This window comes from Stomoxys calcitrans, chromosome 3 (genome assembly GCF_963082655.1).
Source record: "Stomoxys calcitrans chromosome 3, idStoCalc2.1, whole genome shotgun sequence".
Lineage (NCBI taxonomy): Eukaryota > Metazoa > Arthropoda > Insecta > Diptera > Muscidae > Stomoxys > Stomoxys calcitrans.
In genome coordinates this window covers 178,588,566-178,601,065 of record NC_081554.1, presented here as the reverse complement: position 1 = coordinate 178,601,065, position 12,500 = coordinate 178,588,566, and the positions used below count along the sequence as shown (strand labels likewise).

Here is a 12,500-nt window from a genome sequence, read left to right as displayed (position 1 = left end):
CATAACTGAAAGATATTTAATAAGCTTAACTAACGTTGTTCTTGTTTAAGTGAGAGAGTGTATTGTTGTTGTTGTTACTATTCAGCTTCCACTACTTTACCAGAGCAGCAGCCACACCATCATCATCAAAAAAGAAAAGTGTATGTGTTCAAATTTTAAGAATTAAAACCAAAATGAATTGAAAAAAGATTATGCAAATGAGAATCAAAAAAGAAGAACCACTAAAATAAGACAAAATAAAATAAAATAAAATCCAAAAAGATTTCTAAAAAAGAGAAAATTAAAAAAATAGAAAAGAAAAAATCAAGGATTATAGGCCTTTTCTTATAAATGGATAAAAGAAAACAGTGTGCATTAAACAAAAACTAAAGAAACGAAGAAAATTAAAGATATGCCACACATAAACAAATCATAAAATTGCCATTTTCAAAACTTGGATACCTTGGATTACACCTAACAAAAAAAAAAGAAAGAAAAACTCAACCAACAAAAGGTTTCATGTGAATATTTTCATTTATACAGCAAAAGCAAGATGAGCTTTGAAGATAATTTCCAGTAAATCAAATCAAGTCATCTCTAACTGACTGACTGACTGACAGACCAACTGACTGACACTCACTTTGGCCTGGACTAGTGTTGGAAAATCGTATAGAAATTGCATGAATTGTGTCATTAACATGACTTGGCTATTATCTACAAACATGCAGTGAAGTTAGCCATATAGAATGCTAACTCCCCAGCAGGGGAGCTTAAGAGGCAGAAGGGGTTTATTGTTAATGTAAAAGCAATTGCATTGCTTTATATTTCTTCTGACTCTCAGTCTTTTCGATGTGATTTTTTTTCTTTCTGTTACAAATAAATCAAATGGTTTCTCTCTGGGCTTACTGCAAATGATTGCAACAAACTGAAATCAACAGGCATCATAGCCGCAATAGTAACCGCAGCAACCGCAACTGCAGCACCACCGGCAGCCACAGCAATGGCAATTGCAACTCCATTTTGCAAAATAAAAATGGCAAGAAAAAAAAACATAACCAAAGAAAAACAAGTAAATATGGATTTATAACAGATCAAGAGGAATTTCCAAATACCCTTCAACAAATGGGAAGTTTTGTGAAAAGCAAAAAAAAAATTATAAAAAAGGACATTTTGAATGAAATCCTTAGAAAAAGGGAAAGTTTTTAGTGTTAAACTAATTTTACTTTCATAAAAGTCTGCTGTAAAAAAGTGTCAGACAAGCGCCCCGGTAGTTGAGTTGTTAGGAAGCTCGGATTACAAGTACAATAGATGAGGGTTCGATTTTCACCTTAGGCTCTGGCCTGTGGAAAGTGCAAATTTGCCCTTGAATATTCTGTGCGGGAGCAAGAGAACAACTTTTCACATATCAACGAGTTCTGATGGTTTGAAGTTTAAGCTCAACGATAACGGACCTTCTCCTCCACGATTCCTAACGGAGTGTCTCAAAGCGGTGTGGCTTTGTGGAGAAATTTTTACATGGCCTAATACTTACCAAAAAATCCATGTCCAAACTGAAACTTTAGTAGACGACATGGGAGTGAGAGCAGAGACAACGGAGGACATGTTGAGGCTTTTGATGAAAACCCATATTCCACAGGATACGACGGGATTCACGGAGACACCGGAATCTTGGAATAATGACCTTGATCGAAAGTTTACAATTACGGAATTTATGGTGAAGGAATCCTTGAGGAGCTTCAAACCATTTAAGTCACCCGGAGCTGATGGAATATTTCTAGCGTTACTGCAGAAAGAGGCCTTATCTGGCCAATATTTTCACAGCGTGCCTAGGTCTTACATATACTCCGAAGGCCTGGCAGGAGACAAGGGTGGTGTTTATACCCAAGCCCTCCAAGGCATGTTATGCTACACCAAAGTCCTACAGACCCATAAGCCTTACATCCTTACTACTCAAAACCATGGAACGCATTGTGGACACCATGATAAAGGGTAGGACATCAAGCAAACTGCTCAAATACAAACAGCTTGCCTATGTCAAGGGAAGGTCGGTGAAGACTGTCCTGCAAGAGGTTGTGCATAAAGTAGAAGAATCATTCGATGCCAAAACGTACACCCTGGTGGTATGCATTGACATCAAGGGGGCTTTTAGCAATGTGCGGACCGACACACTGATCCAATCCTTAGATCAGTACCAGGTGGACCCGGACCTTAGAGACTGGATAAGCCACTAAGGAACAGGTGGATAAATTGTGTGTCCCATGGCATAAATATAAGGGAGAAAGTTGTACAAGGCACGCCACTTGGGGCATTTCATTGTCACTCCTATGGGTGACCACCATAAATGACCTATTACGGATGCTGACTGAGGAGGAATTTGAACTCATCTGCTATGCAGACGATGTTATAATACTTCCAAGGAATAAGGATCCGAACCAGCAATGCAGAAGGGCCGAAAGGGTCATGCATATGACTGGGCTAGACCCAGAGGTCTCAATGTTAACCCAGAGAAAACTGAAATATGCCTATTCACGAGGAAGGCGAAGGGGGGGGGGAGGGGGGGGGGAGGCAATTTAACGCACCTCGTCTCCTCAATAAGACAATTTCGTTAACTGACAAGGTCAAATACTTAGGTGTGATCTTGGACAGGAAACTGAGTTGGAATTGCCACATTCAGGAGAAGGTTCACAGATATTGGGCACTATGTAGACGGGCCGTTGGCTCAAAGTGGGACCTGAATCCATGGATAGTCCACTGGCTCTACAGAAGCGTTAATAGACCAATACTTACTTACGCCTCAGTAGTTTGGTGGTTTGCGATGGAGAAAAAGTGCAACATAAAGACCATAAAACAGGTTCAGAGAACATGTTGTCTTAGCATAGCCGGAGCGATGGGGACCACGGCGACTAGGGCACGGAAGACTATGCTAGATATCCGACCCATTGACATACAGATAAAGTGTGAGGCACCCGCAGTGGCTAAGAGACTTAAGGCGATGGGAGAATGGATTGGGAATGGGAGTATCTCATACCATCGCTGAATAATAGAGGCGACGATAGGAAACCTGTAAGGAAGGAAAGAGGTTTTCGATCGGATACCTGAGATGAACCTTGAGGTCAAGTGCGAGACACTGCTGCCAGCGGCACAGTCTTGGATGGATGGAACCCTAGTGTTGCCATCTGGAAGATCTTACACGTTACACGGATGAATCAACGCTAGAGGACAGAGTGGACCTGGGGGTCTACATTGAGAACCCAGGGACTGAGATCTATTTAAGTCTGCGTGGCGAAGATCCGGGCGATCACGGAATACGTTAAGTGGTGCAGTGTTAACGCGAGGACGTCGATTGTAAACAACTTTACTGACAGTAAAATTGGCATAAAGGCAATAACAACCTGTACGGTAAGGTCACGAACAGTCTTGCAGTGTAGAAAGGAGATTAACGCCTTATCTGAGGATGGCAAAATCCGCATCGTTAGGGTGCCGGGCCATAACGGAGTGAGGGGAAATAAAAGGGCAGAAGATTTGGCGGTGAACGCCGGAGGACTGCCGTCAATAAACTTGGTTAACCCGAAGAATTTTGGGTCGAAGCACTCTGAGTGCCTCAAATAGCTCTGCGCATATGATGCTGTCGGGGCTTTCATTGCAATAGTTACATAGGTGGTAAGGGTTCTAGGCTTTTGCTCATTCACCAGGGTGTAGCGTGGTGTGAATATTTGGTCACTGACAAATTTAAAGGGCATCAGTACCCAATTTTCTGAAGGGAAGGAAACGTACTCCTCTGTGGTTGCCACTTGTAGTCTTTTAGCCAGATTGTATACACAAGGAGAGTTCAGCTGACAATCCTTCGGCTCCTGCTGCTGTATCGCTCTTTAACTGGTGTACTGCTCAATTCAATTCATTTTGGTTCGGCAAAGCTACCCAATGCCAAAATTTTTTTACATTTTCTTCTTATATCCTCAATACAACAGTAACGCAGAGGTAAGCATGTCCACTTATGACGCTCAACAGCTGGGCTCAAATCCGGGCGAGAGCATTAGAAACTAGTAAAAACATGCTATGTTGTTGGAGCTATAGCTGGTTATAAACCGATTCAGACCACACGTAGTTTGGATGCTGTCGACCATAGCAGAAGTCATTGTGTACATTTTCAGCCACACTTGGCATAGCTGTTGGAAAACAAAGTAATGACGCTGAAAGCCTGGGTTCGAATCTTGGCAAGATCATCAGACAAATTTTTTCAGCTGCGGTTATCTCCTCCTATTGCTGGCGACATTTGTGAGGTACTTTGTCATGGAAAACCTTCACTACGACATGCCGTTTGGACTCGGCTATAAAAAGCAGGCCCCCTTTATCATTGAGCTTAAACTTGAACAGGACATTGATATATGAGAAGTTTGCCCCTGTTCCTTATTGGAATGTTCATGGGTAAATTTGCATTTGCCGTATGCCATATAAGAACTAAGTCTGCACAGTCTCTAAGTCTCTCACATAATTCCCTTTATTTATTATTTTATTGGAAAAGACGTTCCATTTTCCTCGCAATATCTCTTCATTACAATGTTACCACAGACGACACGGTTTCCCGGTTTGATGCATTAAGGCATCATTTTCTTAAACCATTTTTTTGATTATAATTTTTAACAAATCTTGATGGACACTATTTTTGACACCATCTTGATCGAATGTTTTCTGATAAAATTTGGTAACTCTTTTGGTATACACATTCAATACCCTTTGACCAATATGGGTACAAATAGTCCATAGAATCATTATGTGCAGGGATTAACTCCTTGGCCGTTAACACCCGTGTGGGTAGAAAATTCAGAACCGTATGGTAGCGGTAAATTGTTTCAAGTTTATTTTTCAGAATTTCCTTGCTCTACCTATCAACCAATTTCTTTGAGTGCATTTTGTTTCCCAAAATTTCCTACCCTTTTGTTTTTATGACAAATGTTCGTTTATTTGTCTTACCATAGTTTTAAGCATTCACTTCTCATTCTAATTGGTATCAAACAATAGGGCTGACTAAATATGCCCCTTGTTAACATGGTAGAGAACAACAAGGTAAACAAACAAATCCACCACAATCAGTCATCCAATACAAGAAGTACTGTAAATTCAACAAGTGTTAAGACGGTAGGGAACGTTAGAAAAATGTGAACCCATCTAAGACTGAGTTAAACGTTGAGGTTGCTCTAACTCAAAGGTAGGGTCTTGATGTATGGGTTTTCTAAGCAATGCACAACTACAAAGAACTCTAAAGAGAATCAAGTGAAAAACGGCAGGCAAGCAGACAGGCAGGTTGGTAAGACTTGGTGCAACAAAACCGCACCACAACCAATAGTCACCAGCTTAGTGAATGCATGCAGGCAGGCTGGCAGGTCGGCCAACACCACACACAATGTTGTGGTCTACAATTTATACCTGAATGCATGATATCAGGTATTTTGAGTTTCTTGCGAGCCACCAACTGCATACATTTTCTATTGCCACCAAAGATAGTGGAGCCCTGCAAGCCTGTTGTTATACCATCATGGAGGAGAACCTATCCATACACATAAAGCACACCTTGAAAAAAAAAATCGAATATTTTGGAGGAGTTATTTGGGGGTTATGGATTTTGTTTTCTAAAAACAAGTTTGTTGCCTAAGTCTTTTGATTTGAAGAGGGGGTTTTGTTGGCCCAGGTAAAATAAAGTAAAATAATATAAAATAAAATAAAGTAAAATGATATAAAATAAAATAAAATGCAATAAAATAAAATAAAATAAAATAAAATAAAATAAAATAAAATAAAATAAAATAAAATAAAATAAAATAAAATATCTTGAAAAAAAAAATCGAATATTTTGGAGGAGTTATTTGGGGGTTATGGATTTTGTTTTCTAAAAACAAGTTTGTTGCCTAAGTCTTTTGATTTGAAGAGGGGGTTTTGTTGGCCCAGGTAAAATAAAGTAAAATAATATAAAATAAAATAAAGTAAAATGATATAAAATAAAATAAAATGCAATAAAATAAAATAAAATAAAATAAAATAAAATAAAATAAAATAAAATAAAATAAAATAAAATAAAATAAAATAAAATAAAATAAAATAAAATAAAATAAAATAAAATAAAATAAAATAAAATAAAATAAAATAAAATAAAATAAAATAAAATAAAATAAAATAAAATAAAATAAAATAAAATAAAATAAAATAAAATAAAATAAAATAAAATAAAATAAAATAAAATAAAATAAAATAAAATAAAATAAAATAAAATAAAATAAAATAAAATAAAATAAAACAAAATAAAATGAAATAAAAATAAAGTAAAATAAAATAAAATTAAATAAAATAAAATAAAATAAAATAAAATACAATAAAATAAAATAAAACAAAATAAAATAAAATAAAATAAATTAAAATAAAAAGAAAAATAAAACATAATGAAGTAAAATAAAATAAATTAAAAAGAAAAATAAAACAAAATGAAAAAAAAAAATATAAAATAAAATAATCTTATATATAAAAATCAATTTGCGTTTGTTTGTAGATTTGTTTGTATGTTTGTGTGTTCCTTATAGATCAGAAACGGCTGAACCGATTTTCATGAAATTTTCAAAGATGGTAGAATTTGAGCCCCCGGTGAAAATAGGGTACTACATTTTTTGATATCTGAAGGGGGGCGGACCCTCTCCCTTACTCCAATTTTCAAAAAACGCCAGGTCTCCGAGATGGTTGAACCAATTTAAGCGACATTTTGTATGCCATCTTATGGTACCCCATAAACACGAAATTGGTATAAAATGTTAGAGTTAAATAACCTGGGGGGACGCCCCATCCCAAAACCCACCCGCGCGGACATGTGTATCGATTGTGACAATATGGGTATCAAATGAAAGGTATTTAAAAGTAGAGTACGAACGTTGTATACAAATTTCACTCTAAGTATTCTGGGGGGTCCCCCTCCCCCAAAAAGTTCCCGACAGGACACTTTCACCGTTTTGGGCAATATGGGTATCAAACAAAAGGTGTTGAGAAACTGAGTACTCCTCTGTTATACGAATTCGTTCTGAGGTGTCTACAGAGCCTCCCCAACCAAAACAGGCATAAATGTCCAACGTCACAAAATGGGTATCAAATGAAAGGTCTTTGGTAGTTGACTACGCATATGGTATAAATTTTTGGGACAGAGTCCGGCCAAGTGTTCCAGGTACACCTCACCTCATAAACTCCCCCTACCACACCTAACCACACATATATACCGACTATAGCAATAGGAAACTCAAATGTGGTTTCTTGGAGAAGGGTATGAATCTGATGTCCACTTTCGGGGCAAAGGGTTTGGCAACTTCAATCCACCACCAAAACCAAGAGAATGAAGTTGATCTAACATCCAAACTTTAATGGGCGGACCCTCCCATTAACATATTTTTTAAAACGCCAGATCTCGGAGTGGGGCGTTTTAAGCGAAATCAAGTTTGTTTATAATAACTCAAGAACAGAAATTTGGTATCCTTATTTAGGGTGGGATTTCCAGGGGGACTCATAATGGATCGTCTCGTCATTATGAGTCGATCTAGTCATGTCCGTCCGTCGGTCTTGGGAAATCACGATAGCAGTTGAAAACGTCAAGCAAGCCGCTTGCAGAAATCATATAAACCGATCTATATGGGAACTATATCAGTTTATAGACCGAATTAGAGCGTGCTTGGTGTGCTTTCTGCAAGCGGCTTGCTTGACGTTTTTGACTGCTATCGTGATTTTGACAGACCGACGGACGGACATGGATAGTCTCGACTCAGAATGGCGAGACTATCCAGAATATGTATACGTGACGGGGTCTCAGATCAATATTTCTAGGTGTTACAAACGAAATGACTAGATTAGTATACCCCCATCCTATGGTGATGGGTATAATTAGAAAGTGAAAGAAGGCGCAACGGAGTGGGCCCGGTTCAGCTGGTATAGAATAAAATACAAAAAAAAAAAATTAAATGCAATGTCTCGGAACCTTGATTACTCACACATCGCCTTCGATAAATAGCTTCCAATAGTAAAATAAAGTTTTTTTTGTTGGCATTTTCTTTTTCACTAAAAACAAGTTTGTTGCTTAAGTCTTTCGATTTCATAGGGCCACTTCGCTGCTTTGCCCAAATCGTTGCGAGTGATTTGACCAGCCAACATTATTTTAAGTTGCATCATTTAATTAGCATAATTTCTTGAAATATATTTATTTAAAGAAATAGCCGAATGGGTATCGGAATCTTCGATCTATGTTACCAAAAATCCCAGAAAAAATTGACATCATTCAATTCCGTTTTCTTTTTTTTTTTTTTGGGGGGGTATTGTGTGATGTTGGTACAAAAATTCAACACTACAGGGAGTGGCTGGCAAAGAAGCCAGGTAGATAGAGTTTGTTTTTCTGCTTTTGTTGTTGTCTCCATTATTAATTGTATGCAACCTGAATATTGAAGAACTACTAGTGAGTGGTATACGAATAAAAGAATAATAAATAATAAAAAAAAAGAATTTCTGGAATTTATCTAACAAAACCACACAAACTGAAAGTTTTACAAAAAAAAAAGAAGAGAAAAAAACGAAACATCTAAGAAAAACAAGCGCATGACAAATTTATATACATTCATACACAAAAACTATGCATTTGCATGGGAGTGTGTGTATGTGTGTGTGTGTGTGTGTGGGTATGGTATGACTATGTGAATTTGTAATTGTGCTAAATTAACCTACTCTATTTTAATGCATGTTAGCCAGGCATGTGAATATTTAACAGTAGACTTGCGAGATATTAAAACTGACATTAGTTTTTTTATGAAGCCTTCGAAGCTTGGTTATGCTATTTGAAATACATATCTCAAAGTATTGCCCCAAGACTTTATAAAGTTTTGATGGTCTTGATATTCTTATTTAGGATGGTCTAGAAGGCCCGTTTGGCAAAATCAGAACAATGTTGCAACGAATATAGCTATGAACTATATTCCTACTGTTCCCATCTACTATTTTTCTTTAAAGTGAAATATTCAAGTATAGCTGGTCTAGAAGGTCCGTTTGGCAAAATCACAACAATGTTGCAACGAATATAGCTATGAGCTATATTCCTACTGTTCCCATCTACTATTTTTCTTTAAAGTGGAATATTCAAGTATAGCTCTGAGCTACATTCCTACTGTTCCCATCTACTATTTTTCTTTAAACTGGAATATTCAAGTATAGCTGGTCTAGAAGGTCCGTTCGGCAAAATCACAACAATGTTGCAACGAATATAGGTATGAGCTATATTCCTACTGTTCCCATCTACTATTTTTCTAAAAAGTGGAATATTCAAGTATAGCTCTGAGCTATATTCTTACTGTTCCAATCTGCGATTTTTCTTTAAACTGGAATATTCAAGTATTTTGATTTAAATTTTTTTTTATTTTTTGTAGTACTAAACACTGTCATTATGCATTGGCCACATACTGTAGACATTTTCATTCATTCCACTTTATTTAAATATCTTTACTGGAAACTTTCAACGACAACACAAGAGAGTAACTGAAACTGGAGCACTTGAAATATTTATTTCTTTCATTCAATAAAGCACCAGAGTTTGTAGAGAAGTATTCCAAAGTGATTGGTGATCTCCTTTTGCATAAAGGAAGGATAACCTGTTTTCAAGCGGCACATAACATCTGTTGGGGAAATATTTTTTATTATTCCCCAAAGGAATGTCTTTATATGCCTTCACTAATGTATATGTGATAGATGATGTATATGCGATGAAGGGAAAGAAATGGCTGTTATTGATTTTCAAACATATTTTCAATGTGTATATGCAGAAAATTGCATTGAAGATAGCAACCTTGGGTGTTAAAGACAATGGAGATATTGGCCGCTAGGGTGCAGGCTAGTATAATTTAGTCAATTTGTTTAAAGCACTCAAAGGAACGAAAAAAGATTCAATAAGTAAGGCGATAGATCAAAATCACTAAGTGCTAAGTCCGGCCGGTTCGAATCTTATATACCCTCCACCATCTGCCGAATTCTTTGCGCAGTATCTCTTTTTAGGCAAACAAAGAATAATGAATAAGGACGAGGAGGAGGAGGAGGAGGAGGAGGGGCTATGTCCAGTTATAGTCCGATTCGCGGCTCTAGAAGCAAAATCTGGAGATCGGTTTATATGAGAGCTATAGCAAGCTATAGATCGATTCAGACTATATTGCACTCGTATGTTGAAGGCCATGGGAGAAGCCGTTGTACAAAATTTGTGACAAATCGGTTGAGAATTGCTCTCTCTAGAGGCTTAAGAACTCCAGATCCCAGATCAGTTTATATGGAAGCTATATCAGGTTATGCATCGATTTGCGCCATACTCATCACAGTTTTTGGAAGTCATATCAAAACACCTCATGCAAAATTTCAGCCAATTCGGGTGATAAATGCGCCCTCTAGCGGCTCAAGAAGTCAAGATTCAAGATCGGTTTATATGGCAGCTATATGAGGTTATGTACCGATTTGCGCCATACTCATCACAGTTTTTGGAAGTCATATCAAAAAACCTCATGCAAAATTTCAGCCAATTTCAGCCAATTCAGGTGAGAATTGCGCCCTCTAGCGGCTCAAGAAGTTAAAACCCAAGATCGGTTTACATGGCACCTATACCAGGTTCTGGATCGATTTGGACCATACTACGCACAAATGTTGAAAGTGATACCAAAACACTACGTGCAAAATTTCAGTTGAATCGGATGAGAACTGCGCCCCCTAGAGGCTCAAGAAGTCAAAACCCAAGATCGGTTTATATGGCACCTATACCAGGTTCTGGTTCGATTTGGACCATACTTCGCACAGTTGTTGGAAGTGACATCAAAACACTACCCGCAAAATATCATTCAAATCGGATGAGAACTGCGCCCTTTTGAGGCTCAAGAAGTCAAGACCCAAGATTGGTTTATATGGTAGCTATATCAAAACATGGACCGATTTGACCCATTGGGATTGTACAACCGACCTAAACTAATAAGAAAAATCTGTGCAAAGTTTCAAGCGGCTAGTTTTACTCTTTCAAAAGATAGCGTGCTTTCGACAGACGGACGGGCGGACGTGCGGATGGACAGACGGACGTACGGACGGGCAGATGGACGGACGGACGTACGGACGGGCAGATGGACGGACGGACAGAGAGACATGGCTAGTTCGACTTAAAATGTCACGACGGTCCAGAATATATATACTTTATGGGGTCTTAGACGCCTATTTCGAGGTGTTACAAACAGAATAACGAAAATGTTATGCCCCCATCTCGTGGTGGAGGGTATAAAAAGTCTCGATCCATCTATATGTTCGGCTTTTTGATTGTCCGTTCGTCACTTTGCCCTTCCTTGTCAAAGTCTTTCCATCAACTTGTCCGTCCATCTACCTATTCGCATGCCTATTTGTCCATGTTTCTTTGTATTGGGTTGCCCAAAAAGTAATTGCGGATTTTTTATAAGAAAGTAAATGCGTTTTTAATTAAACTTAGAATGAACTTTAATCAAATACACTTTTTTTACACTTTTTTTCTAAAGCAAGCTAAAAGTAACAGCTGATAACTGACAGAAGAAAGAATGCAATTACAGAGTCAAAAGCTGTGAAAAAATTTGTCCACGCCGACTATATGAAAAATCCGCAATTACTTTTTGGGCAACCCTATATATGTTCGGCCATTTGATTGTCCTTGTCCGTCGTTCTGTTTGTCTTTCCTTGTTAATGTCTCTCAATCAACTTGTCCGTCCATCTACCTATTCGCCTGCCTATTTGTCCATGTTTCTTTGTATATTCAAAGTATAGAATATAATTTTCGCTCCGAAGATCTTGAAATTAGGTGTAGTTTTAAGGTGTAGGGCATGAAAACTCCCGTTATTGCCGACTTTAATTTGTCCTCATTCATTTAAATGTCAAGTATCAACATTCCATTAACCTTTTCCCTACTCAAAATATTTCTTTGTTGGCTTATTTAGCCTTTTTTCCTTCCCTATTGTTTTTTTTTTAATTTTTCTATTTTCCATACTTCTCAAAATTAACGCTTGTTGGTTTTATTCTGTTTTGTTGCTGTTAGTGTTTTTTTTTCATCTCTCGTTTGCTTTAATAATTTTGATGATTAAAAATTAAGTGATCACAATCATTTCTGTTTTGGCCACCAACAAAGAATAGAAAATATTCCATGGAGAATTGAGAAGTTGAGCAAGCACAACAATTTCAGGTGAAAGTTGCCAAAACAACAAATCTTCTCCCAATACAAAAGAAAAACAAATAAAATGAAAAATATGAAAAAAAATTAACTTGTAACCATGAACAACAATAAGACAAAAATTTGTCGTCATCTTCTTCGGTTGTTTTATGTCATAGAAAATATATTTAGAAATTTGATGGGAAAAATATCTAACACCACAATGGGGTGGTAATGGCTGTTGATGGCACAACAACAATAATGGTGTCGACCAAACACCAATGAAAGTTTGCATTTAGTATGCCGGTCAAGCTATCATAAAAAAATG

The 12,500-nt window shown here is 37.2% G+C and overlaps 1 protein-coding gene across 3 annotated transcripts in view; it reads left to right on the top strand.

Moving 5' to 3' along the window:
• Positions 1-12,500, top strand: part of LOC106085070 (sushi, von Willebrand factor type A, EGF and pentraxin domain-containing protein 1) — a 134,107-nt gene that overhangs the window by 637 nt on the left and 120,970 nt on the right. For 2 of the 3 annotated variants that reach the window (XM_059364542.1, XM_059364540.1), the window contains exon 1: positions 1-140. This exon is cut by the window's left edge. The exons of the other annotated variant lie outside the window; for it this stretch is intronic. The gene's annotated coding sequence lies outside the window, so the exon portion shown is untranslated. The remainder of the gene's footprint in view (positions 141-12,500) is intronic. 3 annotated transcript variants of the gene reach the window in all.